Raw genomic sequence first — 19,873 nt, 5'->3', positions numbered from 1 at the left:
GTGACTGCACAGCCCAGCTAATGAGCACGGAAGCCTGGGAGGAAGGGCCACAGGGCACACCAGGCCGTTGTCCAGGCACCGGCCCGGAGCAGCAACTGTCAGTGTCCACTGCCTATGCTCAGTGGCAGGCCAAGTGCACCCGTCCAGCTCACAGGCACTGGGGACATCTGGGTGCCAGGAAGCTGTGAGAAAGACCTGTCTCCACCTTCCTGGAGCCCAGAGTGCACCGGGCCTATGGACTGTACGAGACGCGGCGAAGTGGGGCGTCCTCAGCTGCCACTTGGCGGTCCACACTTCCACTGAAGAGCCTGGGATCAAGTCCCACTTCCACTTCCTATCCAGTTTCCTGCCAGGGTGCACCCTGGGAGGCAGCAGGTGATGGCCCGGGTGCTTGGGTCCCACCTACCCACATGGGAGACCGGATGGAGTTCCTGGCCCAGCTTCAGCTGTTGTATTTGAGGACTAAACTAGCAAATGAATATGTGTATGTGCGCGCGTGTGTGTATGTGTGTGTCTGTGTCTTCTCTCTCCCCCACCCCAGCCTTTCAAATAACTGAAACCAAATAAACTATAAAAACAGTATTTGAGCCGGCGCCATGGCTCACTAGGCTAATCCTCTGCCTTGCGGCACCGGCACACCAGGTTCTAGTCCCGGTCGGGGCGCCGTATTCTGTCCCGGTTGCCCCTCTTCCAGTCCAGCTCTCTGCTGTGGCCCGGGAGTGCAGGGGAGGATGGGCCCTGCACCCGCATGGGAGACCAGGAGAAGCACCTGGCTCTACCATCGGATCAGCGCAGTGCGCAGGCCGCAACGCGCCAGCCGCGGCGGCCATTGGAGGGTGAACCAACGGCAAAAGGAAGACCTTTCTCTCTGTCTCCCTCTCACTGTCCACTCTGCCTGTCAAAAAAAAAAAAAAGTATTTAAAAAAATGATTGGTAATAATTGTGCCGAGTGCTAATAAACAAACAAGTGAAAGAGAGGTCAATAGAAATAGGCAGAGGACAGGCCGGCACCGTGGCTTAACAGGCTAATCCTCTGCCTAGCGGCACCGGCACACCGGGTTCTAGTCCCGATTGGGGCGCCGGATTCTGTCCCGTTTGCCCCTCTTCCAGGCTAGCTCTCTGCTGTGGCCTGGGAAGGCAGTGGGGGATGGCCCAAGTGCTTGGGCCCTGCACCCGCATGGGAGACCAGGAGAAGCACCTGGCTCCTGGCTTCAGATCAGCGAGATGCACCGGCCGCAGCGGCCATTGGAGGGTGAACCAACAGCAAAAAGGAAGACCTTTGTCTCTCTCTCTCTCTCTCTCTCTCTCTCTCTCTCTCTCTCACTATCCACTCTGCCTGTCACTGTCAAAAAAATAATTAAAAAAAGAAATAAAAGAAAAAAAGAAATAGGCAGAGAACAAAGACTTTCCAGAGGATAAGTGGTCAGCCAAGCCACGCCAGGGCAGTGGGGTTCAGCGGGGCTCGGCCGGGGTGCGGTGGGAGGGGGGACAGCCAGCAGGAAGAGTGGAAGATGAGAGAGATGGAGCGTGGCGCTGCGGCCCGTCTTAGAAGCAGCTGGGTGTTAGAGGCCGAGAGGTCAGAGGTGAGGAGGGTGTGTGCAGCCAGGGGGCGCCAGAGCTCTGGGGGACCCACTTGGGGGGTGTAACCCAGAGAGAGAGGGATGGCGCCAGGGCCCAGAGGGAGGTTCCCCAGACCTCCAGCCTCACCAGGCTCTGTCCCACAAGGGAGGGAGCTTGTTGCCTGAGCCAGTAGGGGGATGGGAATTCATTCTGTCTAACGGTTACATCTCCACCTCCAGCCCCACGTGGGCGGGGTTGTGGAGGGTGTGGGGGAGGATGGAGGGGGGAGGGTGTCCTTAAAAGGAGCACAAAATCCTAACTTCGCTCACCCTGGAAATTCTCTTCCAACAATCCATAATCATCAAGAGAATTTACAGACTGGCAGAACGCACAGAACCTTAAGGGGCACTTAGTTTAATTTTCTCAACCTATGCAACCCCTCCCCCACCAGTCCCCCACCAGCCCCACCTCAGGCCCTGGCGTTTCAGAGCCCACCTCCTCTGCTGGGGTGGGGGCTTCAGCCCGTCTCCCCTGCCATGAAGATTTCACCTGGGTTTTATTTATTTTTTAAGACTTATTTGAAAGGCAAAGTTACACACACATACACACACACATTCCAACCACTGGTTCACACCCCAGATGGCTGCAACTTTCAGACTGGCTGAAGCCAGGAGCCTGGAACTCCATCCGGGTCTCCCACATGGGTGGGAAGGGCCCAGGCCCAGGCGCACTAGCAGGGAGCTGGATCTCAGGCAGAGCAGCTGGGACCAGCGCTTTGACCCGGCTTGAACTTGCTGCGCCCCGGCACCAGCCCCTCACCCGGCTCCTCTTGCTGTGGTCTCAATGATGAGAATGACCGACGCTGAGTTCCCGTTCCCGGCCTCTGCTGACAGGCAGAGTGGATAGTGAGAGAGAGAGAGAGAGAGAGAGAGAGAGAAAGGTCTTCCTTTACCGTTGGTTCACCCTCCAATGGCCGCTGTGGCCGGCGCATCACGCTGATCCGAAGTCAGGAGCCAGGTGCTTCTCCTGGTCTCCCATGCAGGTACAGGGCCCAAGCACTTGGGCCATCCTCCCCTGCACTCCCGGGCCACAGCAGAGAGCTGGCCTGGAAGAGGAGCAACCGGGACAGAATCCGGCGCCCCGACCGGGACTAGAACCCGGGCTGCTGGCGCCGCAAGGCGGAGGATTAGCGTGTTGAGCCACGGCGCCGGCCCCGTTTCTTCTTGAAGTAAAACCTTGGCAGTAGGGACTCCATTCTGGAACACCGCCTCCCCCAACACCATGAGACTCTGGTCTGAAACTATGATCTAAAACCACTCAGATAATAGCAGTCCCCTACATCACACTCGGCAAAGCATGGAAACCCCCGAGCATGGTCGCTCAAGCTTAAAAACAGAAAGGATGGGGCCGGCGCTGTGGTGTAGCGGGTAAAGCCGCAACCTGCAGTGCCAGCATCCCCTGTGGGCGCCGGTTTGAGTCCTGGCTGCTCCACTTCCGATCCAGCTCCCTGCTATGGCCTGGGAAAGCAGTAGAAGATGGCCCAAGTGCTTGGGCCCCTGAACCCACATGGGAGACCTGAAAAAACTCCTTGCTTCGGATTGGCACAGCTCCGACCAATGCGATCAACCAAGGAGTGAACCAACAGATTGAAGACCTCTATCTCTCTCCCTCTTTCTCCTCTACTCTGTGTAATGCTGACTTTCAAATAAATAAATCTTATTTTATTTTATTTTTTTATTTTTGACAGGCAGAGTGGACAGTGAGAGAGACAGAGAGAAAGGTCTTCCTTTTTGCCGTTGGTTCACCCTCCAATGGCCAGCGCACCGCGCCGATCCGATGGCAGGAGCCAGGTGCTTCTCCTGGTCTCCCATGGGGTGCAGGGCCCAAGCACTTGGGCCATCCTCCACTGCACTCCCGGGCCACAGCAGAGAGCTGGACTGGAAGAGGAGTGACCGGAACAGAATCCGGTGCCCCGACCAGGACTAGAACCCGGTGTGCCGGAGCCACTAGGCAGAGGATTAGCCTGTTGAGCCATGGCGCCAGCCATAAATAAATCTTTAAAAAAAAAAAAAAAAGACAAGCTGTACCTGGGTTAATGTTAAGATTGTAATTGATATTAGTCTCCCATAGGCCTTAGGTCAACTTTACCCAAGTAACCAAGTATTCCGCCTCCCTTTCTCATGGTTTTTGCCTTTATAAACCCTGTTGCTTTGAGCTTCAGGATCGAGAGTTCTTGGGGCATGGCCCACTCCCCACCACTGGCAATAAAGGACGATCACATTAGGCCGGCGCCGTGGCTCAACAGGCTAATCCTCCGCTTTGCGGCGCCGGCACACCGGGTTCTAGTCCCGGTCAGGGCGCTGGATTCTGTCCCGGTTGCCCCTCTTCCAGGCCAGCTCTCTGCTATGGCTCTCTATATGCTCCTCTGTTTGCACTCGCTCAGGTACAACCTCCCACCCCCACCTTATGGGCACAGGGAATGGTCAAGGTCAGGTGAGGTCATGACTCAGGATGGGGTGAGGAGGTTCCTCTGAAAGCAGTGAATCTGGTTGACACGGGAAAGAGATGGAAATTGCCTGGCTCCATCCTAGGTTTGGGGACAAAGGTGAGAAAGAAGGGGCAGGCACTGGGGGCAGCAGTAAAGCTGCCACTTGGGATACCTGCGGCTCCTATCAGAGTGCCGGGTTTGGGATACCTGCGGCTCCTATCAGAGTGCCGGGTTTGGGATACCTGCGGCTCCTATCAGAGTGCCGGGTTTGGGATACCTGCGGCTCCTATCAGAGTGCCGGGGTTCTAGTCCTGGCTGCTCTGCTTCTCACCCAGGGCCCTGCTAATGTGCACGCTGGGAAGGAGCAGGTGACAGCTCAAGTGCTTGGGTCCCTGCCACCCCTGTAGGTGACCTAGATGGACTTCCAGGCTCTTGGCTTCAGCCCGGGCCAAGCCTGGCTTGTCTGGGGCATATGGGGAGTGAACCAGCAGATGGGAGACTTCTGTCTCTCTACATGTTTCTCTTTCTCTGCCTTTCAAATACAATAAACAAATCATCGTTCAAAAAGGAGGAAGGGAAGAGAGCACCCAGTGCGGGCTGATGGGCAGGCAGGCCGCTCCGCCCTCGGGCCAGTTCCCACTTCTCTGCGGTCCTTGAACCGTCCAGGCAGGAAACTGCACAAACCTCCTGCTACCCCCAGGGGGCGCAGGTTCTCAGGTGGGCAGCTGTGGGCAGAGTGTCCCCAGGACAGTCAGGGGGTGGCTCCAACTCTAGGACTTTTGCTTCCCTGGTTCCGTCAAGGAACAGCCTCTCCCCGGGGCCCCTGCCTCTAGGCGAGCCTAGGAACTGTGTAACCAGACTGCTTTGTTGTATTTGGTTTTTAAATGTATTTATTGGAGGTGGGGGCGGGGCAGGCCCACAATGGCTTGGGCTGGAGCCAGGAACCAGGAACTCCACCCAGGTCTCCCACGTGGCTGGCAGGGGCCCAGTGGCCTGAGCCATCACTGCTGCCTCCCAGGGTCTCCACTAGCAGGAAGCTGGAGTCAGGAGATGTTCCAACGTGGGACGCGGGGTCTGCACTGCGCTGACTTCCTGTCCCCGGCGTCTCTTTGGAGAATTTGCTTAGAGGAAGATGGGCTGAACTCCCCGGTGTCACACGCCGGAACGGGCAGGGTCCAGCCTCCAGGGCTGATGGGCTCTGACGCGGGACATCAGCAACAGCTGAGGACCAGCTCCATCGTCAGCGGGAGGGGAGGCAACTGGACAACACCCGCCCCGCTCCGGAAGGGCTGCAGAGAAAGGCGCAGGTGAGCTCACTACGTGTGATGGCCAGACCACACCTTTTCCCGGGGCGGTCTGGGACGGCTGACAGCTGGTGGCCTACTTGGCCTTTGCCTTTCATTCAGAGCAGGGCTGAGCTCTGTGGCTGTGAGCTAAGGGGCTTCACCTTTGAAAGAGTGACAGAGTGAGAGGCAGAGACACAGAGAGATCTTCCATCCTCTGGTTCACCTTCCAGATGACTGTAACAGCCAGGGCTGGGCCAGGTCGAAGCCAGGAGCTTTTTCTGGGTCTCCCCGGTGGGTGTCAGGGGCCCAAATACTGGGACCATCCTCAGCTGCTTTTCCTAGGCACATTAGCAGGGAGCTAGATTGGAAGTGGAGCAGCCGGGATTTGAACCGGCGCCCATATGGGAGGCTGGCGTCCCAGCTGGCAGCCTCGCCGGCTGTGCCACAATGCCAGCCCCTGAATACATTAATTTCCAATCCAGGCTCCCATCTCCCCGGGAAGCAGCGCCCAGTATGTGCACACTGGAACAGAATTTATTGGACCGCAAGGGAACAGAGGCAACATTCACGCCGAGTGTGGGCTGTGCCACCCAGAGGAATGCCCAACGTGAGTGGGCCAAAGCGTTGCCCGGAAATCAGAAGAAAAGAATAACCAAAACAACAATAACAACAAAAACACAACACAGTACCTTTGAGCACAGGAGAGCGTCCCTCTGAGACTGGTCCACGGTGGAAAGAGAGAAAAACAGGGGCCGTTCGAGCCAAAGGACTCCCTCCTTCCTGCTGCCTATTTTTATAAGGAAGGGGGCGGCACCCCCCCCCCATCAGATATACAGCTGGGGTGGGTCTGAGCATGCGCCCTGGTCCCAGGTGGGACAGGTGCATCCTGGGGAGGTGGGCGTATCAAGCCGACAGTTAAAGAGATAGGGTTAACTTTGCAGACATACAAGAGTTCCACCTGCCTAAACTTTAACTAGCTGGTTACACTGTATCACAATGACCTCTGACTGGGCCAGGCCAAAACCAGGAGCCAGGAGCCAGGAACCAGAAGCCAGAAGCCAAGTTTCCTCTGGGTCTCCCCACATGGGTGCGGGGGCCCAAGCATTTGGGCCATCGTTTTCCCAGGCACTTCAGCAGGGTGCTGGAGCAGAAGTGGAGCAGCCAGGACTTGAACTGGCGCTCTCCTATAGGATGCCGGCGTCACAGGCAGCAGCTTACCCCCTACAGTTGCTTTGTTCGTAAACTGGCGATGCTGGCAGGGTGACTGGAACAGGGTGTGTACTGCCCCTGCCTGCTGGGACACAGCAAGAGGGGAGGGTTGGGGTGCACAGAAAAGGTGGGGTACTGGTGGGAGGCACCTGTCAAGCCCTCCTGGGTCCCTGTGAGCAGAGGCCTCGTAAGCTCACTCTCTTGGCAGAACTGCCCTGGACCCCTTCAGGACTGTTCTTCCAGAAGCTTCTGGGCTCTCGATGGCCGGAACACCTAGAAGCCAGACAGAAAAGCATAGCCCAGCCTGGGGCGTGTGTGACGGGTGCCCTGGAGGTTACCTCCTGGATCCTCTTTAGAAGCTGGGCCACAGGTGGGATGACAAGCCTCATCTGGGTATGCAGTCTCGCGCAGCTTGCAAAGAGCTCTGCATAGAATAAAAACCCAGGTTTGCAGCCTCCAAGCTCCATGCTGTCAGCCCCTTGGATTTCCTCCCTCCCTCCACCTCGGCACTGGCACTGGCAGCCATGATACCGCACAGCTGGGGGGCTCAGCGTGGAAAAGAGCGCCTATCACCTCCTTGGTTCTACGCGCCATACCTCTGCTGATACAACCTATAACTCAGGTCAGTCTATGGACAGAGGGGCAAGTGAAGGAGAGGAGAGGAGAAGTTGGATCTCCCCCCCGCCCCCCACCGCCAATCTCTGCTCTGCCACAGCCTCCGTGTCCAGCAGTGGAGGGGAGAGATAGGCTTCCAGGGAACTCGGGCGTCACATGGAACTGAATGGCAGCCCTAGGGCAGGAGGCGGCTCTCACGGCTGGAGTCCTGTGAGGAGGGAGTGGGCTGGGCGGGGAAAGCCGAGAGAGGGCTCCGTTACACGGTGGAAAGGTGCACGGGAGAGATAAGAGCTGCCCGAGGAAGACAAGAGGCTGCAGGGCTTACAACAGCGTCAGAGGCGTTGGGAACAAGATTGTCAAGGGGCACAATGGAGAACACAAGGAAGCGATCGGGCCGCAGGAGCGGGGGGAGGGAGGGAGCATGGTTTGAAAGCAGCAGGGATGAGGCAGGGGTGGCACGGGGTGAGTCAGCCCCGCACAGACATCCCCTCTCGGCGTCCTGTGGATCAAATGTGCTAATGAGACGCTGGCCCCTGACGACGGCGCAGGGAGCCCCATCAGTCCATTCCCGCCGTGTCTGCGTAACAAGTTCACCCTTGATAGACCCAGGCTGAGCACCTCACAAGCTCCATCCCAACACCCTCTGCCTCCCACCCACCCCCCCCCCCGGAGCTTCATAACGCCCCCAAGGTCTCCCCACTGGAGCACAGCAGAGCTGGGATTCAGTCTCAGGTGTGGACCCGTCCCAGCATCCACGCCCAGGCGCAAGGTGCCGGCGAGGAGCGGCTTGGCGAGGCAGGCCCCTGCTCGGCAGGTTTAGAGGAGCCTGGGTTTTCAGCGTTCAGCAAAGGACCTGGAAGTTGAACTTGTGGATAATGGGGAGCCACGGAGGGCGCTTGAGCAGGGGAGCTGATCTGGCAGCTTTGCAAGGCAAGGTTCTGTGTGGGTGTCTGAACGGGGGTAAAAGCCAGGAGCTGCAGGGAGGCGGCCAGCTGGGCAGCTCCCAGCCAGCACTTTCTCCACATTCCTTCGTGACCTTGTCCTTGGTGCTGGCTGCAGTCTGCCCTTGGCATTCAGTCTATCTCCAAGCCCGAGTGCGTCAGGCCAAGGCGCCAAGGAGAAGAGGGAAAAGGATGCTTCCGTGGCTGTCCTCCGGAGCCGAGAGTCCCTGCTCCACTCTCACTGGCTGTGTTACCCTGGGCAAGGCGCGGACCCTCTCTGAGCCTCCTTTTCCACCTGCACGCCCAGATGAGCAGTGCACACCTCGGAATGGGGGCGCCGCGGCTCCGAGCACCCTGGCCCTGGGCGGGTGCCCAGAGCGGCAGCTATTTTTGTGTGCGCTCGTCTGTGGGCGCCGGTTGCCTGCCCTGGTACAGACTGTTCGTCCTCCCGATCGCTCAGCAGCTGCCACAACCTTCGTCTTGCCCAAGGAATTTGTATTCCTTCCACCGCGCCCGCGCAGCTCGGGCGTTTAAAATTCATTGATTTCTGTCCTTTCCTCCGAAGACTTCAAACTCATTTGTAGGACGATCCTCGGGCCTTGTTTCGGGAAGGGCTGGGTTCCGGGAAAGGAATCAGGGCTTTTTTTTTTTTTTTTAATAAGGTGCACGGCTCCCTGCCCTGATGACAAAAGGCAGTAACGTGCCCGGCGCCCGGCGTGGATCGCACAAGCAAGCAAAGAAAAACTGCCGAGAACCCCCTGTGCAGAAGGCACCGCGGTTAGGACCTGAGTCCTTTTCCTGCCAGCATTTTTTTTTTTTAAACAAAAAGGAACACACACATTGATTTTCTATAAAAACAGAACCATAGCACGCATGCTATTATAGCTGCTTATCCAGCCAATGGATGCTGCGCACGCCTTCCCACGTCTTCGCAATCAGTATGCTACGCCTTAGCCCAGCTGCTCCCTGGTGCACATTTCGGTTGTTTCTAATTATTTGCTATTAAACGATGGTGAAGAGTCTCGGGGCTAACTATTTACCCACATCATGAGTCCTTCCTCGGGATAAATTCTTGGGGGTAGAATTACCAGGTCAGGTTTCCTTTGGCTGGTGTTACTGAGCCGGTTCTCCCGCCAGCAGCATCGGGGCAAGCGTTTCTTACATCTCCGCTCGCACTGGGTATGACGACAACAATATAAAGGGGTGGGTGTCTGGCACAGTGGTTGAGACGCGGCTTGGAATGCCATACCCACACCTGAGCACCTGGCTCCAGTCCCAGCTCCTCCACTCTGTGCAGCCTGCTGCCAGTGTGCACCTTGGGAGGCAGCAGGAGAGGCGGTCAAGTGCTTGGGTCCCTGACACCCACTTCAGAGACTGGGATGGCGTTTCCAGCTCCTGGCTCTGGCCTGGCCCAGCCCTGGCTGTTAGGGGCATTTGGGGAGTGAACCAGGGGATGCAAGTTAAAAATAGTAGGGGCCGGCGCTGTGGCGAAGTGGGTAAAGCCGCTGCCTGCAGTGCCAGCATTCCCTATGGGTTCCAGACTCAGCTGCTCCACTTCCGATCCAGCTCTCTACTGTGGCCTGGGATAGCAGTAGAAGATGGCCCAAGTCCTTGGACCCCTGCTCCCTCGTGGGAGACCTGGAAGAAGCTCCTGGCTCCTGGCTTTGGATTGGGGCAGCTCCAGCCGTTGCAGCCATTTGGGGAATGAACCAGTGGATGGAAGACCCCCCTCTCTCTCTCTCACTCTGCCTTTCAAATAAATAAACAAATCTTTAAAAAAATAAATAAAATTTAAAAAGAAACCAGCTAAGGGACACGGCCACAAGGGCTTGCTCAGAGCTCCACTGAACACCACTTTCTCAGATTTCTGGGACCTTCTGGAACTTTCTTTATGAGGTCCTCCAGCTTCTGGCTTTTCCTGACACCTGTGCTGGGGAGCAGGCAGGGAGTCCTAGGGTTTCTACCTTTAAACACCGACCTAGCTCACGACCCCAGGAGATACCTAGGGCCGGGCTTGAGAGAAAGGAACTTTCGTCTGGTAAGAGCTTCCTGGTGGTGGTCTGGGGAAGGTGCTGACCCTCACTTCCCAGCTGCGTGGCAGACAGATCCCTCCTGGGGGCTCTGTAGGGTCCCAGCTCTCACCTGGCAGAGCCACCCGGGGATAAGTCCCCGCCTGCACTGCCGGGAGCTCAGGCCTGCAGCCAGGGCTGGGGGCTCACAGCCCCCACCCCCTTTTTTTTCTTTTTTTCTTGACAGGCAGAGTGGATAGTGAGAGAGAGAGAGACAGAGAGAAAGGTCTTCCTTTTTGCCGTTGGTTCACCCTCCAATGGCCGCTGCGGCCGGCTCATCGCGCTGATCCAAAGCCAGGAGCCAGGTGCTTCTCCTGGTCTCCCATGGGGTGCAGGGCCCAAGCACTTGGGCCATCCTCCACTGCACTCCCGGGCCACAGCAGAGAGCTGGCCTGGAAGAGAGGCAACCGGGATAGAATCCGGCGCCCCAACTGGGACTAGAACCGGTGTGCCGGCGCCGCAAGGTGGAAGATTAGCCTGTTAAGCCACAGCGCCGGCCCCCCTTTTTAATTAACTTACAGCCTTCCTTAGGAAAATAGCACAGGCTTGATGCAGATGTAGAGGTCTGAGGAAAACACAGTGAAGCTGAAATATGACTCACACGTAGTAGACATGGGTGGGAGCATTTCCGATTATTTTTTTAAAGATGTATTTATTTATTTGAAAGGCAGAGTGACAGAGAGAGAGGGAGAGAATCTTCTGTCCTCTGGTTCACTCTCCAAGAGGCCACTTCGGAGGCTGGGCCAGGACTAAACCAGCAGTCTGGACTCCATCTGGGTCTCCCATGTGGGTGACAGGCACCGAAGCACTTGGGCCATCCTCTGCTGCTTTCCCAGGAGCGTTAGCAGGGAGCTGGGTCAGAAGTGGAGCCGCCCTCCAATACGGGACACTGCAAACAAGTGGTTAATCCGCTGCACCACTGCACTGGTCTGTTCTTACACGTTACACAAGCTGGGGGGGGGGGCACAGTTGTACAGTGGGTAAAGCCCCAGCTGTTCCATTCCGATCCAGCTCTCTGCTATGGAAGGCCTGGAAAGACACTGGAAGATGGCCCAAGGGCTCGGGTCCCTGAACCCATGTGGGAAACCTGGAAGAAGCTCCTGGCTCCTGGCTTTGGATCGGCACTAGCTCTGGCCATTGCGGCCATCTGGGGAGTGAACCAGTGGATGGAAGACCTCTCTCTGTCTCTCTCTCTCTCTCTCTCTCTCTAACTCTACCTTTCACATAGATTTTTTTTTTTTTTTTGACAGAGTGGACAGTGAGAGAGAGAGAGAGACAGAGAGAAAGGTCTTCCTTTTGCCGTTGGTTCACCCTCCAATGGCCGCCGTGGCCAGCGCACCGCGCCGTTCCGAAGGCAGAAGCCAGGTGCTTCTCCTGGTCTCCCATAGGGTGCAGGGCCCAAGCACTTGGGCCATCCTCCACTGCACTCCCGGGCCATAGCAGAGAGCTGGCCTGGAAGAGGGGCAACCGGGACAGAATCCGGTGCCCTGACCGGGACTAGAACCCGGTGTGCCAGCGCTGCAAGGCAGAGGATTAGCCTGTTGAGCCGCGGCGCCAGCATAGATGGTATTTTTTTTTTTTTTTTGACAGGCAGAGTGGACAGTGAGAGAGAGAGACAGAGAGAAAGGTCTTCCTTTTGCCGTTGGTTCACCCTCCAATGGCCACCGCGGCCGGCGCACTGCACTGATCCGATGGCAGGAGCCAGGTGCTTCTCCTGGTCTCCCATGGGGTGCAGGGCCCAAGCACTTGGGCCATCCTCCACTGCACTCCCTGGCCACAGCAGAGAGCTGGCCTGGAAGAGGGGCAACCGGGACAGAATCCGGTGCCCTGACCGGGAATAGAACCCGGTGTGCTGGCGCCGCAAGGCGGAGGATTAGCCTAATGAGCCGCGGCGCCGGCCCAGATGGTATTTTTTAAATGGATAAAGAATGCTCTAGGTGGTTTCTGACTTTTTTAAAAAACATTTATTTATATATTTGAAAGTCAGAGTTACAGAGAGGATGAAGCAGAAAGGTAGAGAGAGACCTCCCATTCGCTGGTTCACCTCCAAATGGCTGCAAAGGCAGGGCTGGGCCAGGCAGAATCCAGAAGCCAGGAGCTTCATCAGGGTCTCCTACGTGAGCACAGGGGCCCAAGGACTTCTGCCATCTTCTGCTGCTTCCCAGGCGCATTAGCAGGGAGCTGGATGGGAAGTGGAGCAGCCGGGACTTGAACCGGCGGCCACAAGGGTTGCTGACACTGCAGGCGGAGACTTTATCTGCTATGCCACAGCTCTGGTCTCTGCTCTATGTGGTTTTATGACAAGCATTTTTCACTTAGCTTTATATTTTGACTGTTGTGTGAACATTTGCTTTAACCATTTCTCACTTAATTGCCTTCTGTTTTATTAAAAAAAAAACTTTTTAAAATAAATTCCTTTGGGTTTTTTTTTTAGATTTTTAAACTTATTTTGAAAGGAAAAGAGACAAAGACACACAGATAGAGACAGAAGATCTCCCATCCCCTCATTCACCCTCTAACACCTGGGACTGAGCCAGGCCAGGTCTCCCAGGTGGGAGGCAGGGACCCGAGCACCTGGGCCATCCTCCGCTGCCTCCCTCCCAGGGTGAGGAACTGGATGTGGAGCCGGGGCTTGCACCAGGCATTCCTATACGAGACGCAAGTGTCTCTCTCAAGTGGCAACTCAGCCACAGCACCAAATGCCTGCCCTGATGAAATGTTTTATTAGATCAGTATCTGCTGATTGTGAGAAAAAAAAAATCAATATCTCTCGTACACAGTGGAAGTCCTTTGAAATCCCATTCCTCAGAGATAACCACTGTGAACAGCTCAACGCACATCCTGTGGTATTTTGTACGTGCACAAATCAATGTGCGCGTGTTGACATAGATAGGATCAAACTAAACTAAACACACTGTAGTTTTTTCCACCCAGTCATTTTTTCCGCTGTTATAAATTGAATCACCTCTTTTTTAATGTCTACACAGGTTCCTACATTATGAATCTACCCTGTTTAGTTAACCACTTCTCTATTGTAAGACTTAATTCCTTTAATTCCAAAGAATGTTCCAATACCTGTGTGCATGTGTGTGTATGTGCAGGTGCACACATGATTTCGAAGATCATTATCCCAAAGTGGACTTGCACAGTCGAGAGGAATGAATGAACATTTAAAACAGATATTGCCATTGTTTATTTCAAAGGCAGAGTGGCACACAGAGGGGGAGAAAGAGGCAGAGAGAGTTTTTTCCATCTGCTGTTTCATGCTCCAGATGGTTGCAACAGTCAGGGCTGGGCCAGGCTGAAGCCAGGAGCCAGGACCTCCATCCTGGTCTCCCACATGGGGTCCAGGGACCCAAACACTTGGGCCATGGTCTGCTGCCTTCCTGGGCACACTAGCAGGGAGCAGGACACAAACCCTTGGTGCCCAAGTTGCAAGTGGCAGTTTAACCTGCCGGGCCACACTGCTGGCCCCTACTGAGTGGTTCTTCTGCTTCCTGATTTGGAAGAGGGCTTCCACGTTCGTGAGGTTGGCTGAGCCGTGATGACATGATGAGGTGAGGTACTTAGGTCCCAAGGGGCAAACCCTCCTGCACAGGATCCGTGTCCTTACAGGAGAGACCCCTGTCCACCTTGTGAGGACACAGTGAGAAACGTGCCTTGGGGCTGGCGGGTTACGCCACCCCCTTGCAGTGCCTGCATCCCGATTCAAGTGGCTGGGAAAGCCATGCGGGACCCAGAGGGAGTTCCAGGCTCCTGGCTTTGGCCTGGGCCAGTCCTGATTGCTGTAGCCATTCGGGGAGTGAACCACCAGGCGGACGATCTCTCTAACTCAGCCTTTCAAAGAAATAAATCTTAAAATAAAACAGAAAAAGTAGGGCCTTTACTAGACACAGAGTCTGCCAGCAGCTCAACCTTGGACTTCCCAGCCTCCAGAACTGTGAGAAATGAATTTGTTTTGCAGAAGATTTTCAGGGGCCGGTGCTGTGGCACAGAAGGTTAAGCCTCTGCCTGCAGTGCCAGCATCCCATATGGGCACTGGTTCAAGACCCGGCTGCTCCACTTCCTATCCAGCTCCCTGCTAATGGCCTGGGAAGGCAGTGGAAGATGGCTCAAGTGCTTGGGCCCCTGCACCCACACGGGAGACCAGGAAAAGCTTCTGGCTCCTGGCTTTCGATAGGGCCAGCTCTGGCCATTGCAGCCTTCTGGGGAGTGAACCAGCAGATGGAAGACCTCTCTCTCTGTGTCTGTAACTCTACCTCTCAAATAAATAAATACATGTTTAAAAATATGTATTTATTTATTTGATAAGAAGAGTTAGAGAGGGAGAGAGACAGAAAAAGAGGTCTTCCGGGTCCTCCCATGCAGCTGCAGGGGCCCAAGCTGGATTGGAAGTGGAGCAGCCAGGACTCAAAGCGGCACCCACATGGGATGCTGGTTCCACAGGTGGAGGCTTAACCTATTATGCCACAGTGCTGGCCCCATAAATAAATCTTTTAAAAAATGTATTTATTTGAAAGGCACAGTGACAGAGAGGGAAGGGGAGACAGAGAGGGAAAGATAGAGATTGATCTTCCATCTCTGCTTCACTCCCCCAAGGGCTATGACACCCCCAAGGGTTAAACCAGTCAAAGCCTGGAGCCAGGAACTCCACTGGTCTCTCAATTAGGTGGCAGAGGGCTCGAACCCTTGGGCCATCATCTTCTGCCTTCCAAGGGCATTAGCAATGAACTTGACCGGAAGAGGAACCACCAGAACTCGAACCATACCAACAGGGATGCTGGTGTTGCAGGCAACGGCTTCACCTGCTGCACCACAATGCGGGATTTTAAAGATACGCAATTTAGGTTCTTGATACACTTGTACAAAACACCTCCCAGGAAGACGTGAGTGACCTCACACACTGCTGCCAGCCCTCCATCTGCGCCATTTGTTCCTGATTTTGACAAGGTTAGATGCCACTTTTTAGCTCGGCCACCTAGGTGACGTGTCCGTCTCCTGGGGTTACTGTCATAGATGACCATAGCCGGGTTTCTCTTTCTGCAAACAGAAATTCATCTCCTAGCAGTTCCGGAGGCCAGCCATCCAAAGTCACAGGGTCGGCGGGACCACACGCTCCCTGGAGAATCCTTCCTTGCTTCTGGCAGTCGCTGGCAACGTCTGGCCTGTGACAACCTAACTCGTCTGATGCTGCGTCATATGGGCTTCATACAAGGTCACCACCCCGTGGTCTGACTTCTTAACTGCTCACATCTGCAAAGACCCTATTTCCAATGTGGGTCAGATTCCGAGGCAAACTTTACTCAATCCAATGCAATAGGTAAAAGGGAGTTTATAATCATTATTTTCAATTCAGATCTTATTTTTCAGGATTTATTTATTTGAAAGACAGAGCAACACAGAGAGATCTTTCATCTACTGGTTCACTCCCCAAATGGCTGCAACCTTCAGGTCTGGGCCAGGCTGAAGCCAGGAGCTAAGAACTCCAAAAGGGTCTCCCATGGGAGTGGCAGGGGCCCAAGCCCTGTGCCACCTTTTGATGCCTTCTCAGGCACACTGGCGGGGAGCTGGATTGGAAGCAGAGCAGGGAGTTGAACTAGCATCCAGTGTAGGTGCATGACCAGTGGCACCTTCATCTGCTGTACCACAGGCTGCTCCCTGGTACACATGCTCGCTCACACACACACAGAGTTACAACAGCCCCGGCATGCAGGTGACCAGCGGTGGTCCCTGGTACACATGCTCGCTCACACACACACACACACACACACAGAGTTACAACAGCCCCAACATGCAGGTGACCAGTGGTGTGGTCACTGGTACACATGCTCACTCACACACACACACACACACAGAGTTACAACAGCCCCGGCATGCAGGTGACCAGTGGTGTGGTCACTGGTACACATGCTCACTCTCTCTCTCTCTCACACACACACACACACACACAGGTACACATGCTCACTCTCTCTCTCTCTCTCTCACACACACACACACACACAGAGTTACAACAGCCCCGACATGCAGGTGACCAGCGGTGGTCCCTGGTACACATGCTCGCTCACACACACACACACACAGAGTTACAACAGCCCTGATATGCAGGTGACCAGCGGTGGTCCCTGGTACACATGCTTACCCACACACACACACACACACACACAGAGTTACAACAGCCCCGACATGCAGGTGACCAGTGGCACCTTCATCTGCTGTACCACAAGGCTGCTCCCTGGTACACAGGCTCATACACACACACACAGAGTTACAACAGCCCCGACATGCAGGTGACCAGCGGTGTGGTCCCTGGTACACATGCTCACACACACACACACAGAGTTACAACAGCCCCGACATGCAGGTGGTGTGGTCCCTGGTACACATGCTCACTCTCTCTCTCACCCCCCCACCCCACACACAGTTACAACAGCCCCGACATGCAGGTGACCAGTGGTGGGGCATCTGAGCTGTAGCCACCTGCTGGCTGGGGTGAGCCTGGGAACGCACCCCACCTGAGGCAGCTGATCACGTGGTCCTGACCCTGCTGCCCCAAGTTTGTCATCACCCACTGCGGAGTAACACACATGAGAACACACACGAGAACGCCCTGCTCTCCTGCTCACTGGCACACAGCTCTTACTTCCGGGGCAAAACGTCACGTTACGTGACCATCATGAACCCCCGAGATGTATCCCCTATGTCAGGGGTGGAGGATGTCTGGACCACATAAGGCCCTCAAAATCATCTGGTCTGTTCTTGCCAAGGCAACCGCAGGTGGGACTCAAAGTTCACTAAACCTGCAGCAGGCTCAGGTGTAAGTTGGTAAACCACGATGTTATAAATATCCTAATGGCCCTTGGCAGGAAAAAAAAAAGCTTCCCCACTCCTGCTCCGTGTGAAGCCGACACCACTCTGAAGGGTCTTAGGATAGCCTCTCCTAGGGCTCAGGTCTTGATCGGACCCCCAGAGCTGTGCCATCATTTTAAAAATCAGTTTTATTTATTTTTTTAAGATGTTATTTATTTGAGAGGTAGAGTTACAGACAGTGAGAGAAAGAGAGAGAGAGGTCTTCCTTCTGTTGGTTCACTCCCCAGATGGCCGCAACGGCTGTAGCTGCGCCAATCCGAAGCCAAGAGCCAGGTGCTTCCTCCTGGTCTCCCATGCAGGTGCAGGGGCCCAAGCACTTGGACCATCTTCTACTGCTTTCCCAGGCCATAGCAGAGAATGGGACCGGAAGAGGGGCAGCCGGGACTAGAACTGGTGCCCATATGGGATGCCAGCACTGCAGGCGGATTAACCTACTGTGCCATGGAGCTGGTCCCAGAATTATTTGTAATCAACAGACAGAAAGATCTTCCATCCACTGGTTCATCCCCGCCCTCCACCACCCCCCAACACCTACAGTAGCCAGGGCTGGGCCAGGTTGAAGCCAGGAGCCCAGAATTCCACCCAGACCTCCCATGTGGGTGACAAGGACCCAATTACTTGAGCCATCACCTACTGCCTCTCAGGATGCACACTGGCAGGAAGGCAGCTCAGAACCACGGGGACCAGGTCTCACACCAGGGACTCCCCCATGGGATGCGGGCATCGCAAGCAGCAACTTGAGCACTGAACCAACGCCCACCCCGGGCGGCCTTGGGCAGATGGAAACCTCTAGACCTCTACTTCCTCTCCACGCTTTGCCTCCCATAAGGACAGAGTGGTTCATTTCTAGGGTCTCTCCCGTCTCTGCATGGGCTTCCTGACCTGAACCATCCCTCTCCAGGAAGATTCTGGATGATCCAGAATCCCGGCTCTGCCATGCCAGGCTCCAGGTCGGAGAGAGCAAGGAGGTGGAACTCATCTTCAAGGCAGGACTGCTCCACCCCTGCTCAGGGCAAAGCTGTGGACCCGCCAGTCCCTCTGCGCCCCCTCCCAGCCACTTCTAACCCAACCGCCCACAGCTGCCCCAGCGAGCATTCACGACCTAAGCCAGAGCTTGCTGTTCCCTCGCGTGACAGCTGAACAGTCCCTCACAGTGGATTTTGGTAAAGCCCAGACTGCCAGGGCCGGCATTGTGCCAAAGCGGGCAAAGCCGCGGCCTGGGACACCTGCATCCCACATTGGTGCTGGTTCAGGTCCTGGCTGCTCTTCTTCTGATTGAGCTCCCTGCTAATAGCCTGGGAGAGCAATGGTAGATGGCACAGGTCCTTGGGCCCCTGCAACCAGGTGAGACCCAGAAGCTCCTGGCTTCAGCCTGGCTGTTGTGGCCACCTGGGGAGTGAACCAGCAGATGGACAAATGTCTTTCAAAAAAAAAAAAAAAAACTTAAAAAAAAGCAAAGCCCCATGCAGAAGGTACTTGTATTATTATTTCCATTTTACTGAGAAGGAAACTGAAGGTCTGCAAGGTTGAGTGCCTTGCCCTTGGCCTGCAAAGCTGGAACTGGTAGTGAGGATTCGTCTGAGTGGAACTCTGGTATGGGGTCACGGTTCAGAGAGGCAGACAGCCTATCAAAGGACACTCAGCCAGGGCCAGTGCTGTGGCGCAGCTGGTTAAAGCTCTGGCCTCAAGCGCCGGCATCCCATATGGGCGCCGGTTCTAGTCCCGGCTGCTCCTCTTCCAATCCAGCTCTCTGCTGTGGCCTGGGAAAGCAGTGGAAGGTGAGCCAAGTCCTTGGGCCCCTACACCTGCGTGGGAGACCCAGAGGAAGCTCCTGGCTTCAGATTGGCGCAGCTCCGGCCATTGGTGCCATCTGGGGAGTGAACCAGTGGATGGAAAACCTCTCTCTCTGTCTCTGCCTCTCTCTATAATTCTCTTTCAAATAAATAAAATATATATATTTTTTTTAACAGGCAGAGTGGACAGTGAGAGAGAGACAGAGAGAAAGGTCTTCCTTTTCCGTTGGTTTACCCTCCAATGGCCACCGCGGCCGGCACACTGCACTGATCTGAAGCCAGGAGCCAGGTGCTTCTCCTGGTCTCCCATGGGGTGCAGGGCCCAAGGACTTGGGCCATCCTCCACTGCCTTCCTGGGCCACAGCAGAGAGCTGGACTGGAAGAGGAGCAACTGGGACAGAATCCGGCACCCCGACTGGGACTAGAACCCGGTGTGCCGGTGCTGCAGGCGGAGGACTAGCCTATTGAGCCACGGCACCGGCCTAAAATAAATCTTAAAAACAAAAACAACACTCAGCCAGTTAAAGGCAGAATGGAGACTATGGCCTAGGTTCGTGGGTGGCTCAAGACCTTTCTACCAGGGTTTCTCTCCGCAGCTGGGGCCACAGTGCTTCCCCATGGCCGAGACAGCGTGCCTCTGTGATTTAATAGAATCAGGGCCGGCGTTGTGGCAGGTGAAGCCACCATCTGCAGTGCCAGCCTCACATAGCAGAGCTGCTCCGCTTCCCATCCAGCTCTCTGCTGTGGCCTGGGAGGCCAGTGTAAGGTGGCCCAAGTCCATGGGCCCCTGCGCCCACATGGGGGACCCAGAGGGAGCTCCTGGCTTCGGTCTGGCCCAGCTCTGGCCGTTGCGGCCATTTGGGTAGTGACCTGGTAGATGGAAGAGCTCTCTGTCTCTCCCTCTCTCTCTGTGGCTCTGCCTTTCAAATAAATCTTTAAAAAGAAAAAAAAAAAAAAAATCCTGAATTATCATTTAGAAGCCAAAGCTAAAGGTAACATCTCCAATCCTAGCTTGTTTTGAAAACCATAGTTCTTTAGAAGTTAA

The sequence above is a fragment of the Lepus europaeus genome, chromosome 23, assembly GCF_033115175.1.
Source record: "Lepus europaeus isolate LE1 chromosome 23, mLepTim1.pri, whole genome shotgun sequence".
NCBI lineage: Eukaryota > Metazoa > Chordata > Mammalia > Lagomorpha > Leporidae > Lepus > Lepus europaeus.
This window is presented reverse-complemented; position numbering follows the sequence as displayed.